The sequence below is a fragment of the Ursus americanus genome, chromosome 15 (genome assembly GCF_024610735.1).
Source record: "Ursus americanus isolate L20-20 chromosome 15, mUrsAme1.1.p, whole genome shotgun sequence".
Lineage (NCBI taxonomy): Eukaryota > Metazoa > Chordata > Mammalia > Carnivora > Ursidae > Ursus > Ursus americanus.
In genome coordinates, this window is record NC_142141.1 from 634,473 (window position 1) to 653,095 (window position 18,623).

Below are 18,623 nucleotides of genomic sequence, written 5' to 3' on the forward strand. Positions count from 1 at the left end.
ACACAGACCTTGGGGGCCTTATGCCAAGTAACTCAGACACAGAAAGACCAATACCAGATGCTCTCATGTACATTCCACGAGGAATAAACAAATACTGAACACATAGACACTGAGAGCAGATTGGTAGGTGCCAGATTCGGGGATGGGGTGGTAGAAACGGGTGAAGGTGGTCAAAGTCTCAATGTTGAAGTGAGAAAATCCGACAGTCATGAAATGTTCTGTCCAGCATGGAGTCTAAAACTAACCCTGAAGCATCGGGTATAGGTTTCCCTGCTCTTTGAAAGTACAGGGCTTCTGAGAAACCTTGCACAGCAGAAATGGTGTCAAGAAGGAATGGCCATTAATTTACACGGAACAATTAGACAGTGTGCTCAGACTCCAAAATTCCTTCTCTTTGGCTTTTCTTAGGCCTCAGGACACAAGTTTCTAAGGGAGGCCCAGCATAAATGAAGATAAAGCACAGCAGAGGCTCACAGACACCATTCAAAGTGCTGGTGGCTGGATGTGGATAGCTGTTCCCAGCGGAAGGAGCTGGTTGGGGAGCACGCTGCCTCTGTTGTGCTTCTCCCCAAAACAGATGCTGAACGCGATTCTCACTGTTCACCTTTTTGCATAAGAGGGAAAGCCTCTTCAGGTCTCTTCCTCTTACTGAAGCTGGGTAAAAACATAGTTCTTTCAAGAAAGCCCAGTGTCTTACTGTGAACGCTTAAAAAGTGGGGGATACTTGTACTTGAGCATTTCTGAGGGAGGAGATGTGAAAGGTTCTCCCAGACACAAATCTCAGCAGACCCACCGGGAAAGGCACCTTCCTCAGGATGCGGAACACAGACTACCTCCTATCCCCAGAAACACTCTCCTTCCCCTCGATCAGGACAACCCACAACAGCTGGGAGTTACCCCAACGCCTCCGTTCTCCTGCTCCTAATAGCTAACCCATCAGCAAATCCTGTGAGCTCCATCTTCAAAATGGACCCAGAATAGGTCTAACCACTCCATCCAAGGCCACCTGTCTGGTCCACAGTGCCTGAGTTCCTGGAAAAGCCTCGTCATTGACCTGCCTTGCCGTCTTCAACCCTCTGTAATCTGTTCTCAACACTGTAGCCAGGATGGCCCAGTGAAACAGGGTCTCATGGGGTTATAGCCCTGGAATGGCTTTCTGTCACCTCTCTGAGCTCATGTCCTAAGCTGTCTCCTGTGGCCACAGGGCCTTCTTGCTGCTCCTGGACATACCTGGAAATCTCCTGCCCCAGAGCCATTGCACATGCTTTCCCTTTTGTTCAGAATGCTCTTGATGTGTTCTCACTCACCTTCGGAGAAGTCTGAATTGGAGTGACAGGGACAGAAGATGAGGCTGTGTGTGTTGGGTGAGGCTGGTGGCCCAGAAGAAGGTTCTCTGCCAGCTCTCCGCCTGTGCCTCCCTTGTCCTCAGCCAGGAACTTGCACACAGCCCTCACCTGTCACAACTCTCACCCAGGAGACCCACAGCCACCCCTGGAGACCACCCTGCCCACACCCTGCTGCAGAATGCATTCAGCTCTCATCTGGGACCCCTGTCAGCTTTACCCAGACCTGGAACTCCCCTGTCTCCTCCAATGCTCCCGGATTCCACCTCTTCTTCCAAAATCACACTGGCACAAGGCTTTCATGAGAAAGATATAATGCTAACTAATGAAAGTTCACACCTACTTTCCCCTTCTGTTGCCTTTCTCTCCACCTTCTTTCCTACCTGTGCAAACTGTAACATATCAGTGGAACATGAACATGCTCTGAGACCTGAATCTTTCATTGCAGCTCTCTGAGTATTCCTTATGTGATAAGAAACTAGTGTATCCTACAACAGGGTGTTTTACATCTATCCTCTATAGAATAGTACAGCCCAAATCACTACAATTTTAACTCACTCTTCATGAAGCAGAACACTTTTTCCTTTCTTCTTTTACTTAAATTCCAGTTAGTTCACATGCCATGGAATATTCGCTTCAGGGGTAGGATTTAGTGATTCCTCACCTGCATACAGTACCTGGTGCTCATCACAAGTACCCTCCTTAATACCCCTCACCCATTTAACTCTTCCCCCCACACCCCTGTCCTGCAGCAACACTCAGTTTGTTCTCCAAGGTTGAGTCTATTTCCTTGTTTGCCTCTCTCATCACCCCAACACTCTGTTCATCTGTTTTCTTTCTGAAATTCCACAAGCGTGAGAGGATAGGATATTAGTCTTTCCTCACTGATTTTGCTTAGCTTAATACACTCTAGATCCATCCACATCCTTGCAAGTGGTAAGATTTCATTCTTTTTGAAGCTGGGTCATATTCCATTATATATAGGTATCCCACATCTGCTTGATCCATTCATCAGTGCATGGACTTTGGGATTCTCTCCATAATTTGGCTACTGTGGACATTGCTGCTCTAAACATCATGGTGCATGGACCCCCTTTGAATCCACATTTTTGTATCCTTTGGGTAAATACCTAGGAGAGCAATAGCTGGATCATGGGGTTGTTCAATGTTTAACTTTTTGAGGAACCCCCACACTGTTTCCTAGACTGGCTGCACCACTTTGCATTCCCACCAACAGGATGGGAGGGTTCCCCTTCAAGCAGAACATTATCTGCCGGCAATTTCATAAGAGGAAACAAAACCTCTGGGAGATGCACCCAGGGTCTGACAAGCAGTTGCAGAATTCACCCCAAGGCTCCTGATGCCAAGCCCCTTGAAGCCACCAGCATGCCACTCTCCGAAAGAATTCCCAGACTCTCCTTCTGACTCCACCACCAAAGAAACTACAGAGAGAATATGGCACCTCAAAATATCGAGATAATACTTTTAGTAAAACTAGAAAGTCAAGCTCAACTTTTAAACAGGAACAGGCCGCTTTGGATAATTTTGAATTTTCCCTCCACCCTAATTTTAACTCTTCTGATGAATAAACTAATCAATGATGAAACATCACCTTTGTCAAATGACATCATCCAAGTCTGTATCAGATGAAAAAAAGCCACCCAACTCTAGATGCTGGCCACTCAACCATATCTTAGGCCCAACTGGATAAACATTGTTAGATGAAGGAACAAATTAGATGTTACAAACAGGCACAGAGTGAATCTCACCTTCCCTTTCTAATAAAAGAGGGTTCCTAGGAAACAGATAGTCAAAATACATTTGTAAGCAATAAATGGACAGAGAAATTGTGATCCCCTGCAAAGTTCTACCTGCAGGGAAACTAAGTAATTCTTGCACCAAACCCAGAATGCTGACAGCTACTTCAATTTTACTTTGTGGCTCAACTAGAGAAAAGACAAAAGCCCAGGAGGTTTTGGGATAATGAGAGGTTTTACCTCCAGCCCTGACATAGATAGGATATTTTGCCAAATATACCTGTGCTTTCTCTGAACACTGGCGTCCTGTGACAATCTGCCTCGCTGACTCTGATGCTGACGTTCAAAACCTCGGGTGTCTAGGAGCCAGAGCAGAGAAGTGTTCTCAGCTGTGGAGAAGAAGGCACCTCTGACCTAAAGCCTGCACACCTGCTTCGGTTTCTGGGCGAAGGGGCAACACATACTTGTTGTTTAGCAGTAATTATCTTCATTCTCAACAGACCAATGACCTTGCCTTTTCTGGAAAGCAGACTTACTCTTCTAAAGAAACCCTCAATTCGTCTATTCCCAATGCAACTAGAGTGGGGTCTGGTTTATGCCCGCCTCCAGGCCCCCACCTGGAGGATTTTCCTGCATGCTTCTAATAGCCAATTACCACTAACCTGGGGGCACAGGGGGCATAATGCTAAGTTGGGGGACGGCTCTGGGGCTTGCTACTGCCACACCTGTGCCTGGGGGACCAGGGCACACCCTGCTGAATTCGGGTTAATGCCCAAGAGGCATCACCTGCACTGTGTCAGAGAACTGAAGGTGGGGATTGTGTGAGGTCCTTTCCCGCACTCTTCCAGGGGAACAGGGGAAACCCTGAAATTCTGCAACCCATCCCACAAAAGCTCAGGTGAGCGGGCGCCCTATAGTTCACAGGGATGGAGAATAAGGCCAGTTGAGGACATGGGGCAGAAGAGACTTTAAATGGAAAAGGAAAACTCACCTGAGTCCACACAATGAACCCTCTCCACGTTCCCTTCCAGAACCCTGCCTCCCACCTGGGGCGCACCCTGACCCGGACCCCCACCCCAGTGCATGCTGCTCACTCACCAGCAGGGATCTCCACAGGGCAACTCTCTCTCTCTCAGTGCCCCTTCTGCCCCAGGTCTGCAACCCACTGCAAATCTGGGACCGCCCACAGTGATGTAGCTCCACCCCCAAGGGGTGAATTGTCTGGGAGGGCTGTGCCTGAGGTCCTTCGATGCTGGGCAACCCGCCCTCAAGCCCCTGGAACGCTGAAAGTGCAGGGGGCCCAAGAGGAGCCTCCTCTACCCAACACCAGGCACAGGCATGGGTGGGCTCGTGGGCTGGGGCCTCCACACACACCTGGCCCCTTCCAGGGACCCCTCTAGCTGCAGACCACCCTCAGAGTCCTGCCCCTTCCCTTTCTGCACCAGCCCTCCCTGCTGCGGTGTGCCTGGTTCTGGGCAAGGTCAGTGACTCTCAGACCCTCCAAGACTTGGGCTTTAGGAAATGCAATGATTTCATGCATTTTCAGTATATACATGTCAGTATGACTTTAATATTATGGGAGCCAAAGAGGTTCTTTATTTTGTCTTATCTTTATGTTGGCATTTTTGGTTATTGTTTTCTTCTCGAAGCAGATGTACAACATGGGCTTGGGGCAGAAATAGGGCCCATGCTTTGAGGTGTTGCCCAGTCATTTTGAGCCGGGTAAAATGTTAAAGGATAGCTTCCCTGGGAGCCCAGGATCAGGGCCCACAGATGATATAAGATAAAAATTACTTTCATCATTATAATTACTCCTAAATGGAGGAATGTGAGACAAAAGCACCTTTCCCAAGAGTACCAAGAAATCAAAATGTTGTCCACAGAAGGCTGCCTGCTCCATGGTCAGCACAGGTGACAGAGTGTTCACAGTCTCTGGACTCCTGCCCTTCTCCTGCCCAAATCTCTGAAGCACACAGACCACTTAAAATCAGAATTGTAGAACTGCTAGACACCTTAGAGATGTCTGGCACCATTCCCTTGGACTGCAGAATAAAACACAGTAGCTCATTGTCACAAACTAATTTCAACATGAAGTGCCCCCTGGATGCACTAAGTTCTTTCTCTGCAAATGTTGACTAATGTAAGTCACAGTCATACCATATAAACACTACGATGGCTGGGAAGTCATCGTAGGTAAGGGAATATTTTAGCCATGTTTATAAGCATTGGCTCACTTTGTAGAAGAGGCTGAGCTGAGTGTTTTTAAATACTATTTCAGACCGGTTTTACAGCACGGTTTGAACATACCAGAGCCTGAATCGACTAAAAATGATAGTTGGTTTCTGTAACTTTAATACCAGGAAAATATTATACTGTCTGTATTCCTAAGGATCTTTGAGTATCTTACCCAGAGGTCCTCCACTGAGATAATGATCTTAATGATCACCATGGGCAGACGTGAAAAGGCCCGCTGAATTCGTTCCAGTTGTCCACATGACAAGAAAATCCTGATACTTGATAGGTTTCCAGATTGAGAATACCAGAGATAAGAGGGAAATAGTACCCTGTATGGAACAACAAGGGATTTGGAGTCAATTTGGGGATCCCACTTAGGTTTCTGACACTAAAATCCGCTGTGACTCATATCATCTGAGTCCCTGTCTAACCACCTGAAAATGTGCCTAAAAATATCTACACCCTAGTTGAGAATTTTAAGAGGCAGAATGCTACAAAGAGCCAGTATGATGTCTCTCAGGAACAGGTGCTAAGGAAGCCATAATTGCTATTGGGTCTATTTCTTTTCCAGAAGAAAGAACACATGTTGAATCCATATTCCTAATAGATGACTCACCAGATGATTTTCAAACCTGAAGGAAGGCCAAGAAGTCGCTCTTGTGTCATATTTCACTCAGAAATCATGTTGTTGGACTGGTGAGGACGATACGATAGCAACGTCATCACTAAGAGTAGGGAGCTTCTAATTTCCATACGGCCATGTTGACCCCCTTAGCTCAGAGCCACCAGAAAGGGCAGCTGGGGAGGGGGCACCGCCATCACTATGAGTGGGGAGCTTCCCATTTCCATATGGCCATGTTGACCCCTTAGCTCAGGGCCACCAGAAAGGACAGCTGAGGGGGACCACAGGCCAAGGCTGCCAGGTGTGGCTGGGGCAGGCAGAACTCTGACTTAAGGCTCAACTCCTGTCTAGGTTATTATAATGCTCTTCACAAAGAAAGTGCCATTGTGTGTGAGCCCTCATGTAGAAAAGGTTCAGAATTTCCATTGAGATTCCCTCTCTCACCTTTAGGATATGTAGCAAAGTTCCATTTAATTTTTAAACATTGAAGGACTTCCTGGTTTTCTTTTTCCTATGACTGTGGCTCAATTCCCCTGTGGTCTAAGAATAGAATCTAGTTAATTTCAGGGTTTAACATTTGTAGACTTGATTCGTGGCCCCACCTATCATCTATTTGGGTAAAGAGACTATGACCACTTGAAAATAATGTATTCTGCACTTACTATGGAATGTTCCCTATATGTCCATTAGGTCACATTTTACCAATGTTTTGTCTGCTTTTTCTGTCAGATATTGAGAAAGGTATATTAAAATCTTCAAACAGTGCTGCTCTACTCAACGTTGCATTGGAGAATTTACCAGTGTTAGAAGGCAAGAGAAACAAAAAGTATAAGAATTGAGGGGATAATTGTGACTATTCAAAGATAATACGATTGTGTACATAGAAAATCCAAAACAGTGTATAAATACCCTATTATAATTAAAAATGCAATTTATAAATTTGAGATGGATTGTGTTTCCCATTGGACAGTTTCTGAAAGAAAACGTAGAACCTGTCAATCTTGGGGCAGGACATAGGGTGCACTAACCATTTAAAAGAATTCAGTGGGACTTCATAAAAATGTGACATTTCTCCTTATCTTATGACCATAAGAAAATGAAAAAGTGAACCACAGGCTGGGAAGTAAGATTTGCAATACACACACTGACAAAGACTTGTCAATAAGAATTCCTGCTCATCAACCATAAAAAGTCTATTTATAAAGGAATACTTCACAAAAGATTGACTGATGGCCAATAAGAACAGGAAAGGGTGCTCTACAGTATTATTTTCAGGAGCAGCAAGGCCTTTCCTAAAATGAAAACATACACACAAACCAGTATTCCCTAGATGGATGACGTCCTTATTTCTGAGGACAGCTTGAAGAACAGACTAGCATCAATGTAAAGTGATGGAATTCCTGACACTCAGAGGATGGACAATTGACCTCAAACTACAGTACAATTTCTAGGCATCATTCGGTCCTCTGAAGGCAGACAACTACCACACCCCTTCCTACACTGCACGGGTTGCTTCCCAACACCTACCATAAAAGAAGAAGATGAGAAACAGATAGGACTAGTAGGAAATAGCAAAAATCACATGTGGGGATTATCCTGAAACACATTGAACACATAACTAGTGTAAGGAAGTGTAGGGAACTAATAAGGACAGAGACTCAAGAGGTACTTCTTTGGGAAATGCCGTCTGAAATCGTCACACCTTGCTACCAGCAAATGAGGGCTCTGAGCATACCCTAGGGTTTGCTCACAAGGGTCTGCAACACCATCGCTGAGGACTGAAACTCTTCAAGACCTCAAAGCTTGCCTGATTGACTATTGGACTAAGAGATTCCCATGTTCTGAAAACAGATACCAACTCATTGAAAGGTTCATCTGGGCTCTCTCGGAGGCCCTACAAGAAGCTGAACCATTCACTGAAAATCAATTACACACACACACAAACACACACACACACACACACACACACACACACACACACACACACACTCCTGTCATTTCAGCAATTACTTAAACATTCAAGGTTCTTCCTACCTTTCCTTTTTCACATTGATATTTATACTCACATGAAATGTCATCATTTCTAATGAACACTGATGTCAAAATAGAGATCCATTGACACAATATTCACAAAATGGAACTTCCCTGCTGTCATTTTCAATATAGCGTTTTTTAAATTTCATACATATTTTAGGTTTTTGGTAACTTATACAGGAGAAGATCAGCATTGAAAAACTCTGAATAGTGACAATGAGTTTTAAGCCTAGAGAACAAAAATTGTCCAATTTCATAGATAATAAGGAACCAAAGGGAAAGCATGGAAGCTGCAGTCGAATAATTTTACACATGTGCATCCTCTATTATTCTACTACTGAGGGGCGTGTTTTATTACCACTAAACATGCATCAATTGTCTTCCACGTGCACCTGCACAGGTATAATGAATTACTACAGTAGAATGAAATGACTGGGAACTACTTAGCGGCATCTATAATGAACAACGAAAATTCGATCTTATATTCGGTGAACTTCCACTGTCTGTCCCTTTAGACAATGGACCCTAAACAGAAGGGGGAATGAACCACGAGAGACTATGGACCCTGGGAAACAAACTGAGGGCTTCAGAGGGGAGAGGGGTGGGGGATTGGGATGGGCCAGTGATGGGTATTAAGGAAGGTACATATTGCATGGAGCACTGGGTGTTATATGCAAATAATGAATCATGGAACACTACATCAAAAACTAAGGAAATACTGTATAGTGACTAACATATCATAATAAAAATTATTATTAGAAAAAAATTAAAGGTAAAAAAAAACCAATACAGCTTCTCTGTTTCAAGAACCATCACAATTGAGAAAAAACTAACTTCCAATCCCTAAAGCCAAACACAGACCAAATTCCATTTCACTCCCCTTTATTCACATTCTCTGTGGGTTCTAAGCTATTTCCCTAACTCCTTTCCTGCTGAACAGGGAGCCTCGCCTCGATCCCAGAACCCTGGGATCATAACCTGAGCCAAAGGCACATGCTTAACTGGCTGAGCCAGCCAGGAGCCCCAGCCATGTTTTTCTTAACCAAAAGGACAATTTCTCACAATGCCTTCACATGACTTCACATGGTACCAGACACCTGCATTTGCCTCTAGGAGGTTGCAGATGAAGGCGACTGCAAACTCTCACAGTGGTTTATCAAATACAATGACCTGCCTGGTGACAGTGAAACTCTTATGAGCCCACGAGAGGGTGCTGTGACACTCAGCTGTGGCTGGGCTGGCACAGAGAACCAAATCCATTTCCCTGCCTGATGTCTGTGAGGAACAGATGCCCCCACTGTGAATGAGACCCTGCCACTGAGCTGTCCAGAGATGGCCATCCTCATGGAGGATGAGGATAAAGGACAATGCCTGAGGAGACCTCATCTGTCTCTTTTATCTTTTCATATTTTTGACAGTGGACAAATCACTGCCTAGGAGTCCCCAACTACCTTAGTCTCATCTGTGAATGGCCAAGAGGTTTTACAAAACACTTAAGATTTTGACCTCACAAATGCCCACAACCACTTACCATAGGGATTCAACATTAAGCAAAGATACTGTTCGTTGGAAGAGAGGTCCTGCCCACTGTTGTTTCTCACTTATATGCTCATCTTCCTTACCTCATGGTAACATAACCACCTTGATTCCTGCTTCCGTCTTCAGGAAGGCTGATGTGACTTGTCGGGCATTACCCTGACATCGTTCTTTCTTAGCTTAATAAGATGTGGACATTTCCCTAGTCCTACACACCCAAAGTTGAATCAGAATCAGGATTGAGGAGGTGATGAGAGTTGAAGGTGTTTTCCTGTACAGGGTGGTTTATTACCAATAAGGATGGGTCAGAGTCCTCGAAATTCCAGAACCTTTTCATTAATGCTTCCTACTCGTGAAAGATGATGTACATTGGTCTTTCCCTGTATAGTGTGGTGACTCAGAGAAAAGTGCTTAGCCCTTTCGACAGACTTCCACGACCACTTTGGGGCTGGCTTCCATATTCACAAAGGATGATGTTAGGGCTAAGAGGGTTCCTGTACACTGTTATTTCTTACAGATAAGTGTATGGCATTTTTGTTACATTGCCAGAGCCACTTATCGCAGTGCTTGCCAGCCTCCTGGGGATGAACCCTAAGCCTAGGTCGGCCCCCGAGGGGCCCTTCCCAAGGGGCCTGGTGCCACAACGCCGGGGATTGGGGCCCCCGAGCCCAGTGCCAGAGTCACCCTGCCGCCCCACAGCAACCCGGGCTGCTAGGGGCACCGACAGTCTTTCAGGGCGAGAGAACGGGCAGGGCCCTCCAAGCCCCCGGCGACTTTTGAAGGCCCCCCACGCCAAAACGCTTGGGCCCACACTCCCTCTCGCCAGTGCCCTCACCTCGGCCTGCCCCTCCGCCTGCTGCAGAGCTGGCGGAAAGGGCCTGCTGGAGTCCTGGGGGCTAACACTTACCCTAAGTCGGCCCCCAAGGGGCCCCTCCCAAGGAGCCTGGCACCGCAATGCTGGGGATTTGGGACCCCCGAGCCCCAGGGCTGGACTCACTCTGCCACCCCGCAAGCACCCAGGGCGCTAGGGGCGTTGCCAGTCATTCAGGAAGAGAGAACGGGCAGGGCCCTCTGATCCCCCTGTGACCTTCGAAGGCCCCCCGCGCAAAACTCTGGCTCCCACGCTCCTGCTCGCCTGCTCCCTAATCTCGGCCCACCCCTCCGCTCGCTGCAGAGTTGGCGGATCCGGCCTGCTGGCTTCCTGGGGGCTAACCCTATCCCTAGGTCACCCCCAAGGGGCCCCTCCCAAGTGGCCTGGCACCACATGCCAGGGATTGGGGACCCCCAAGTCCCAGCGCCGGACACACCCTGCTGCCCCGCTGCCACATGGGGAGCTAGGGGTGTCACCAGTCCTTTTTGCTACAGAACGGGCAGGACCCTCCGAGCCACGTGCGACCTTCGAAGGCACCCCGATCCAAAGCCAAATGCTCTGGCCCACGCTCCCGATCGCCAGCTACCTCACCTCGACCCAAACCTCCATTCACTGCACATGGGCGGAATGAGCGTGCCAGTCTCCTGGGGGCTAACCCAAACCCTCGGTCAGCCCCCGAGGGGCACGTCCCAAGGGGCCTGGCGCCACAACGCCAGGTATTAGGGACCCCCGAGCCCCAGCGCCGGACTCACCCTGCTGCCCCTGCCGCCACCCGGGACGCTTGGGGTGCCCCTGGTCATTCAGTGCGGGAGAACGGGCAGGGCCCTCTGAGCCCACGGCGACCTTCGAAGGCCCCCCCATGAAAAACGCTTGAGCCCACGCTCCCGCTCCTCAGCGCCCTCACCTTGGCTCGCTCCTCCACTCGCTGCAGAGCCAGTGGATGAGGCCTGCCCTCCTCCTGGGGCTACCCATAACCCTATGTTGGTCCCTGAGGGGCCCCTCCGAAGGGGCCTGGCACCGCAATGCCTGGGATTTGGGACCCCCGAGCCCCAGCGCCGGACTCACTGTGTTGCCCCGCCACCACCCGGGCCACTAGGAACACCGTTGGTCATTCTGGGAAGGAGAACTGGCAGATCCCTCCGATCCCCTGGCAACCTTCGAAGGCCCCCCGCGCCAAAACGCTTGGTCCCATGCTCCCGCTCGCCTGCGCCCTCACCTCGGTCCGCCCCTCCGCTCGCTGCACAGCCTGTGGATCTGGACTGCCAGCCTCCTGGGTGTTACCCTAACCTTTGGTGGGCGCCGGAGGGGCCCATCCCAGGTTCCTATTGCCGCAACACCGGGGATTCGGGACTCCCGAGCTCCAGCGCCCAAATCACCCTCCCGCCCTACAGCCACCTGGGCCCCTAGGGGCGCCGCCATTCATTAAGGGAGGGAGAATGGCAAGGGCCCTCCAAGTCACCGGCCACCTTCGAAGGCCCCCCGCACCAAAACGCTTGGGCCAACGCTCCCGCTGGCCAGCGCCCTTACCTCGGCCCTCGCCTCCGCTCCGCACACAGCTGGTGGATCGGGCCTGCGGGCCTTCTGGGGGCTAAGCCAAACCCTAGGTCAGCCCCCTATTGGCCCCTCCCTAGGGGCCTGGCGCCACAACGATGGGGATTGGGGACTCCTGAGCCCCAGTGCCGGACTCACCATGCCCCCCACTGCCACCCGGGCCACAAGGGGCACCCCCGGTCATTCAGGGCGGGAGAACGGGCAGGACCCTCTGAGCCCCTGGTGACCTTCGAAGGCCCCTCGCTCCAAAATTTTGGGCCCACGTTCCCGCACGCCAACGCCCTCATCTCAACCTGCCCCTCCGCTCACCGCACAGCCAGCAGATTGGGCCTACTGGCCTCCTGGGGTAACCCTAACCCTAGGTCGGCACCCGAGGGGGCCCTCTCAAGGGGCCTGGGGCCGCAACGCTGGGGATTGGTGACCCCCGAGCCGCAGCGCCAGACTCACTTTGCTGCTCCACTGCCACCGGGGCAACAAGGGGCCCCTATGGTCATTTAAGGCGGGAGAACGGGCAGGGCCCTCCGAGCCCCCGGCAACCTTCGAAAGCCCCCCCAGGCAAAACGCTTGGGCCAACACTTCCGTTAACCAGTGCCCTCACCTCGGCCCACCCCTCCACTTGCTGCACAGCCTGCGGATCAAGCCTCCCAGCCTCCTGGGGGCTAACACTAACCCTAGGTAGGCCCGCTAGGGGCCCATCCCAAGGGGCCTGGCTCCGCAACGACGGGGATTTGGGACCCCGGAGCCCCAGCACCAGACTCACACTGCCGCTACGCTGCCCCCAGGGCTGCTAGGGGTGCTGCCGGTCATTCAGAGTGGGAGAATGGGCAGTGCCCTCCGAGCCGCGGCAACTTTCGAAGGGTTCCCTCGCCAAAACGCTTGGGCCCACGCTTCCACTCTCCAGTGCCCTCACCTCGGCCCGCCCTTCCGCACGCTGCACAGCCAGCAGATCGGGCCTCCCAGCCTCCTGGGGGCTAACACTAACCCTAGGTAGGTCTCCTAGGGCCCCATCCCAAGTGACCTGGCGCCGCAATACTGGGTGTTGGAAACCCCCGAGGAGCAGCGCTGGACTTACCCTGCTGCCCCGCCGCCACATGGGCCGCTAGGGGCGCCGCCGGGCATTCAGGGCGGGATAACCGGCAGGGCCCTCCGAGCCTCCGGTGAAATAAGAAGGCCCCCCACACCAAAACGCTAGGTACCATGCTACCGCTCGACTGCGCCCTACCACGGTCAATCCCTCTGCTCACTGCACAGTCGGCGGATCGGGACTGCTGGCCTCCTGGGGGTTAACCTAACCCTAGGACAGTCCCCGAGGGGTCCCTCCCAAGGGGCCTGGCACCGCAACGCTGGGGATTGGGGAAACCCAAGCACGAGTGCCGGACTGACCCTGCCACCCCGCTGCCACCCAGGGAGCTAGGGGCGTCGCTGGTCCTTCATGGCGGGAGAATGTGCAGGGCCCTCCGAGCCCCCGGCGACCATCGAAGGCCCTAGCCCCAAAATGCTTGGGCCCACATACCCGCTCCCCTGCACCCTCACCTCGGCCCACCTCTCCACTCCCCACACAGTTGGGAGATCGGGCCTGCCGGCCTCCTGGGGGCTAACCCTAACCCTAGTTCGGTCCCTGAGGGCCCCTCCAAAGGGGCCTGGCGTTGCCACGCCAGGGATTGGGGACTCTCAAGCCCCAGCGCCGGACGCACCCTGCCGCCCTGCCGCCACCCGGGCCGCTAGGGACGCCGCCGGTCATTCAGGGCGGTAGAGCGGGCAGGGCCTCAGAGCTCCTGGTGACCTTCGAAGGCCCCCAGAGCCAAAACACTTGGGCCCACGAACCCTGTCGCCAGCGCCCTCACCTCGGCCCGCCACTCCACTCACTGCACACCTGGCAGATCGGGCCTGCCGACCTCCTTTGGTCTAACCCTAACACTAGGTCGGCCCACGAAGGCCCCTCCCAAGGTGCCTGGCGCAAAACACGTCGGGGTTTGGGGACCCCCGACCCCAGCGCTGGAATCACCCTGCAGCCCCACCGCCACCCTGGCCGCTAGGGGTGCCGCCGGTCATTCAGTGCGGGAGAACGTGCAGTGCCCTCCGAGCCCCCAGCGAACATCGAAGGCCCACGAGCGAAAACTCTTGGGCCCACGCTCCCCCTCGTCAGCGTCCTCACCTCGGCCAGCACCTCCGTACGCCTGCCGGCCTCCTGGGGCTAACCCAAACCCTACTTTGGCGCCCAAGGGGCCTCTCCCAAGGGGCCTGGCACCGCCACGCTGGGGATTGGGGACCCCCGAGCACCAGCGCCTGATTCACCCTGCTGCCCCGCCACGACCCGGCCCGATAGGGGCGCCGTCCTCATTCAGGATGGGAGAACGGGAATGGCCCTCCGAGCCCCCGGCGACCTTCGAAGGCCCACCGCGCCAAAACGCTTGGGCTCTCGCTCCAGCTCGCCAGCGCCCTCAACTTGGCCCGCCCCTCCGCTCGCCACACAGCCGGCGGATCGAGCCTGCCGGCCACCTGGGACTAACCATAACCCTAGGTCGGTCCTCGAGGGGCCCATCCCAAGGGGCCTCGAGCAGCAACGCCTGGGATTGGGGACCCCCAAGCTCCAGCACTGGACTCACCCGGCTGCCCCACCACCACCCAGGGTGCTAGGGGTGCCCCCGGTTATACAGGGCAGTAGAACGGGCAGGGCCCTCCAAGACTTCGACGACCTTCGAAGGCCCACTTTGCAAAATGCTTGGAGCCATGCTCCCACTCGCCAGCGGCCTCACCTCGGCCCGCCCCACCGTATGCCACACAGCCTGCGGATTGGGCCTGCCGGCCTCCTGGGGCTAACCCTACACCCAGGTCCCCCCCGAGGGGCCCCTTTCAAGGGGCCTAGCGCCACAACGCCGGGGATTGAGGACACCCAAGCCCCTGCGTGGGACTCACCCTGCCTTCCCGCCGCCACCCGGACCGCTAGGGGCGCCACGGTCATTCAGGGCGGGAGAACAGGCAGGGGCTTCCGAGCCCCCGGCGACATTCGAAGGCCCCCCGCACCAAAACGCTTGGGGTCACGCTCCTGTTTGTCAGCGCCCTCTTCTCAGGCCGCCCTTCCGCTTGCCGAAAGCTAGCGGATCGGGCCGGCCTGCTTCCTGGGGGCTAACCCTAACCCTAGGTCGGACCCCGAGGGGTCCCTTCCAAAGGCCTGGCGCCACAATGCCGGGGATTGGGGACCCCCGAGCCCTAGCGCTGGACTCACTCTACTGCCCCTCCCCTACCGGCCCCTAGGGGCGCCACCGGTCATTCAGGGTGGGAGAACCTGTAGGGCGCTCTGGGCCCCCGGCGACTTTCAAATGCCCCCAGCGCCAAAACGCTTAGGCCCACGCTCCCGCTCGCCAGTGCCATCACCTCTGCACGCCACTTCACTCGCCGCACACCTGGCCGATCAGGCCTGCCAGCCTCCTGGGGGCTAACCCTAACCCAAGCTCGGCACCCAAGGGGCCCCTCCAAGCGGCCTGGCGCCGCAATGCCAGGGAATGGGGACCCCCGAGCCCCATTGCCAGTCTCATCCTGCCGCCACGCCACCACCCAGGCCGCTAGGGGTGCCGCTGGTCATTCAGGGTGGGAGAACAGGAAGGGCCCGCTGAACCCCCGATGATTTCAAAGGCCCCCCGTGCCAAAACGCTTGAGCCCACGCTCTTGCTCTCAACCGCCCTCACCTGGGCCCACGCCTCCACTTGCCGCACAGCCGGCGGATTGGGCCTACTGGCCTCCTGGGGGCTAACAATAACCCTTGGTTGGCCCCAGAGTGGCCCATCCCAAGGGCCCTGGATCCGCAACGCCTGGGATTGGGGACCCCCGAGCCCCAGCACTGGACTCACCCTGCCGCCCCTGTGCAACCCGCACCGCTAGGTGCGCCGTCGGGCATTCAGCGCGGTACAACGGGAAGGGCACTCTGAGCCCCCAGCGACTTTTGAATGCCCCCCACGCCAAAACTCTTGGGCCCACGATTCCACTCAACAGCGCCCTCACCATGGCCCGCCCCTCTGCTCGCCACACAGCTGGGAGATCGGGTCTGCCGGCCTCCTGGGGGCTAACAGTAATGCTCGGTCGGCCCCCTAGAGCCCTTCCGAAGTGGCCTGGCGCCCCAACGCCGAGGGTTGGGGACACCGAGCCCCAGCGCCTGACTCACCATACCGCCCGTCCTCTACCCGGGCCGCTAGGGTAGCCGCCGGTCATTCAGGGTGGAAGAACGTGCAGGGCCCTCTGAGCCTCCGGCGACCTTTGAAGGACCCCCACGCCAAAACACCTGGGCCCATGCTCCCGCTCGCCAGTGGCCTCACCTCCGCCTGACCCTCCGTTCGCCGCACAACTGGTGGATTGGGCCTGCCGGCCTCCTGGAGGCTAACCCAAACCCTATGTCAGCCCCCGAGGGGCCCCTCCCAAGGGGTCTGGTGCTGCAATGCCGGGGATTAGGGATCCCCGAGCCCCAGCACCGTACTCACCCTGCCGCCCCTCCGCAACCCGAGCCGCTAGGTACGCCGTTGGGCTTTCAGCGAGGTAGAACGGGAAGTTCGCTCTTAACCCCCAGTGACATTCGAATGCCCCCACGCCAAAATGCTTTGGCCCGGGCTCCCGCTCCACAGCGCCCTCACCTCGGCCTGCCCCTCTGCTGGCTACACAGCCGGCGGATCAGGCCTGCCAGCTTCCTGGGGGCTAACCCTAAACCTAGGTCGGCCCCCGATGGGCCCCTCCCAAGGAGCCTGGAGCTGCAAGGCCTGGGATTGGGGACCCCCGAGCCCCAGCGCCGGACTCATACGGCCGCCCCACCGCAACCTGGGGTGCTAGGGGCGCCGCCGGTTATTCAGGGCAGGAGAACGGGCAGGGCCCTCCAAGCCCCCGCCGACTTTTGAAGGCCCCCCACACTAAAACGCTTGGGCCCACGCTCCCACTCCCCAGCGACCCCACCTCGGCCTGCCCCTCCGCTCGCCGCACAGCCGGTGGATCGGGCCTGCTGGCCGCCTGGAGCTAACCATAACCCTAGCTTGGCTCCTGAGGGGCCCATCCCAAGGGGCCTGGCGCCACCATGCGGGGGATTGGGCACCCCCAAAGCAACCTGCCGGACGCACCCTGATGCCCCGCCACCACCCGGGCCGCTAGAGGCACCGCCGGTCATCTGGGTTGGAGAATGGGCAGGGCCCTCCGAGCCTCCGGTGACATTTGAAGTCCTCCCACGCCAAAATGCTTTGGCCCACGCTTCCGCTCACCAGCGCCCTCACCTCGGCCAGCCCCTCCACAAGCCGCACAACCGCCGGATCGGGCCTGCCGGCCTCCTGGGGACTAACAGTAGGTTGGATGTCGAGGGGCCCCTCCCAGGGGTCTGGCGCCACCACGACAGGGATTGGGGACCCCCGAGCACCAGCGCCAGACTCACCCTGCCGCCCTGCCGCGACCCGGCCCGCTAGGGGCGCCGTCCTCATTCAGAGTGGTAGAATGGGCAGGGCCCTCCAGTCCCCTGCGACCTTCAAAGGCAACCCGCACCAAAATGCTAGGTCCCACGCTCCCGCTCACCAGCACCCTCACCTGGGTCCGCCACTCCGCTCTCCACACAGCTGGCGAATAGGGCCTGCTGGCCACCTAGGGGCTAACCCTAACTCTAGGTTGGCCCCCGAAGGGCCCCTCCTAAGGAGCCTGGCGGCCCAATGCTGGGGATTGGGGACCCCCAACCCCATCGTCAGTTACACCCTGCCGCCCCGCCCCACCCGGACCGCTAAGGATGCCACCGTTCATTCAGGGTGGGAGAACGGGCTGGGCCCTCCGAAAACTGCCGATCTTCGAAGGCGCCCCAAACGAAAACACTTGGGCTCAGGCTCATGTTCACCAGCACCCTCACCTCGGCCCAACTCGCCGCTCGACGCACAGGTGGTGTATCGGACCTGCCGGACTCCTGGGGGCTAACCCTAACCATAGGTCGGCACCCCTGGGGCCCTTCCCAAGGGGCCTGGCATCGCAACGCTGGGGATGGGGACACCGAGCCCAAGTGCCAGACTCACCCTGCTTCCCTTCAGCCACCCGAGCCGCTAGGGGCCCACCATTCAATCAGAGCAAGAAAATGGTTAGGGCCCTCCGAGCACCCGCTGACATTCAAAGGCCCCCCGTGCTTGGCTTGGGCTCATGCTAAGGCTCGCCAGCGCCCTCACCTCGGCCCAACCCTTCGCGTGTTGCACAGCCGCTGATCGGGACCACTGGCCTTCTGGGGGCTAACCGTAACCCTAGATTGACCACCGAGGGGCCCATCCCAAGGGGCCTGGCGCTCCAACGCCGGAGATTGGGGATCCTGAGCCTCAGCACCTGACTCACCCTGCCACCCAGCTGCCACCCGGGGGCTTGGGGTGCTGCCGTTCATTCAGGGCGGGAGAACAGGCAGGGCCCTCCGAGACACGGCGACCTTCAAAAGCCCCCCGCGCCAAAACACCCGAGCCCACGCTCCCGCTCACCAGCGCCCTCACCTCGGTCCGACACTCCAGTCTCCACACAGCTGGCGAATAGGGCCTGCCGGCCTCCTAGGAGCTAAACCTAACCCTAGGTTGGCCCCCGAGGGGCCCCTCCCAAGGGGCCTGGCGCCGCAACACCAGGGATTGGGGATACCCGAGCCGCAGCGCCTGACTCACCCTGCCGCCCCGCTGCCACCTGGGCAGCTAGGGGCA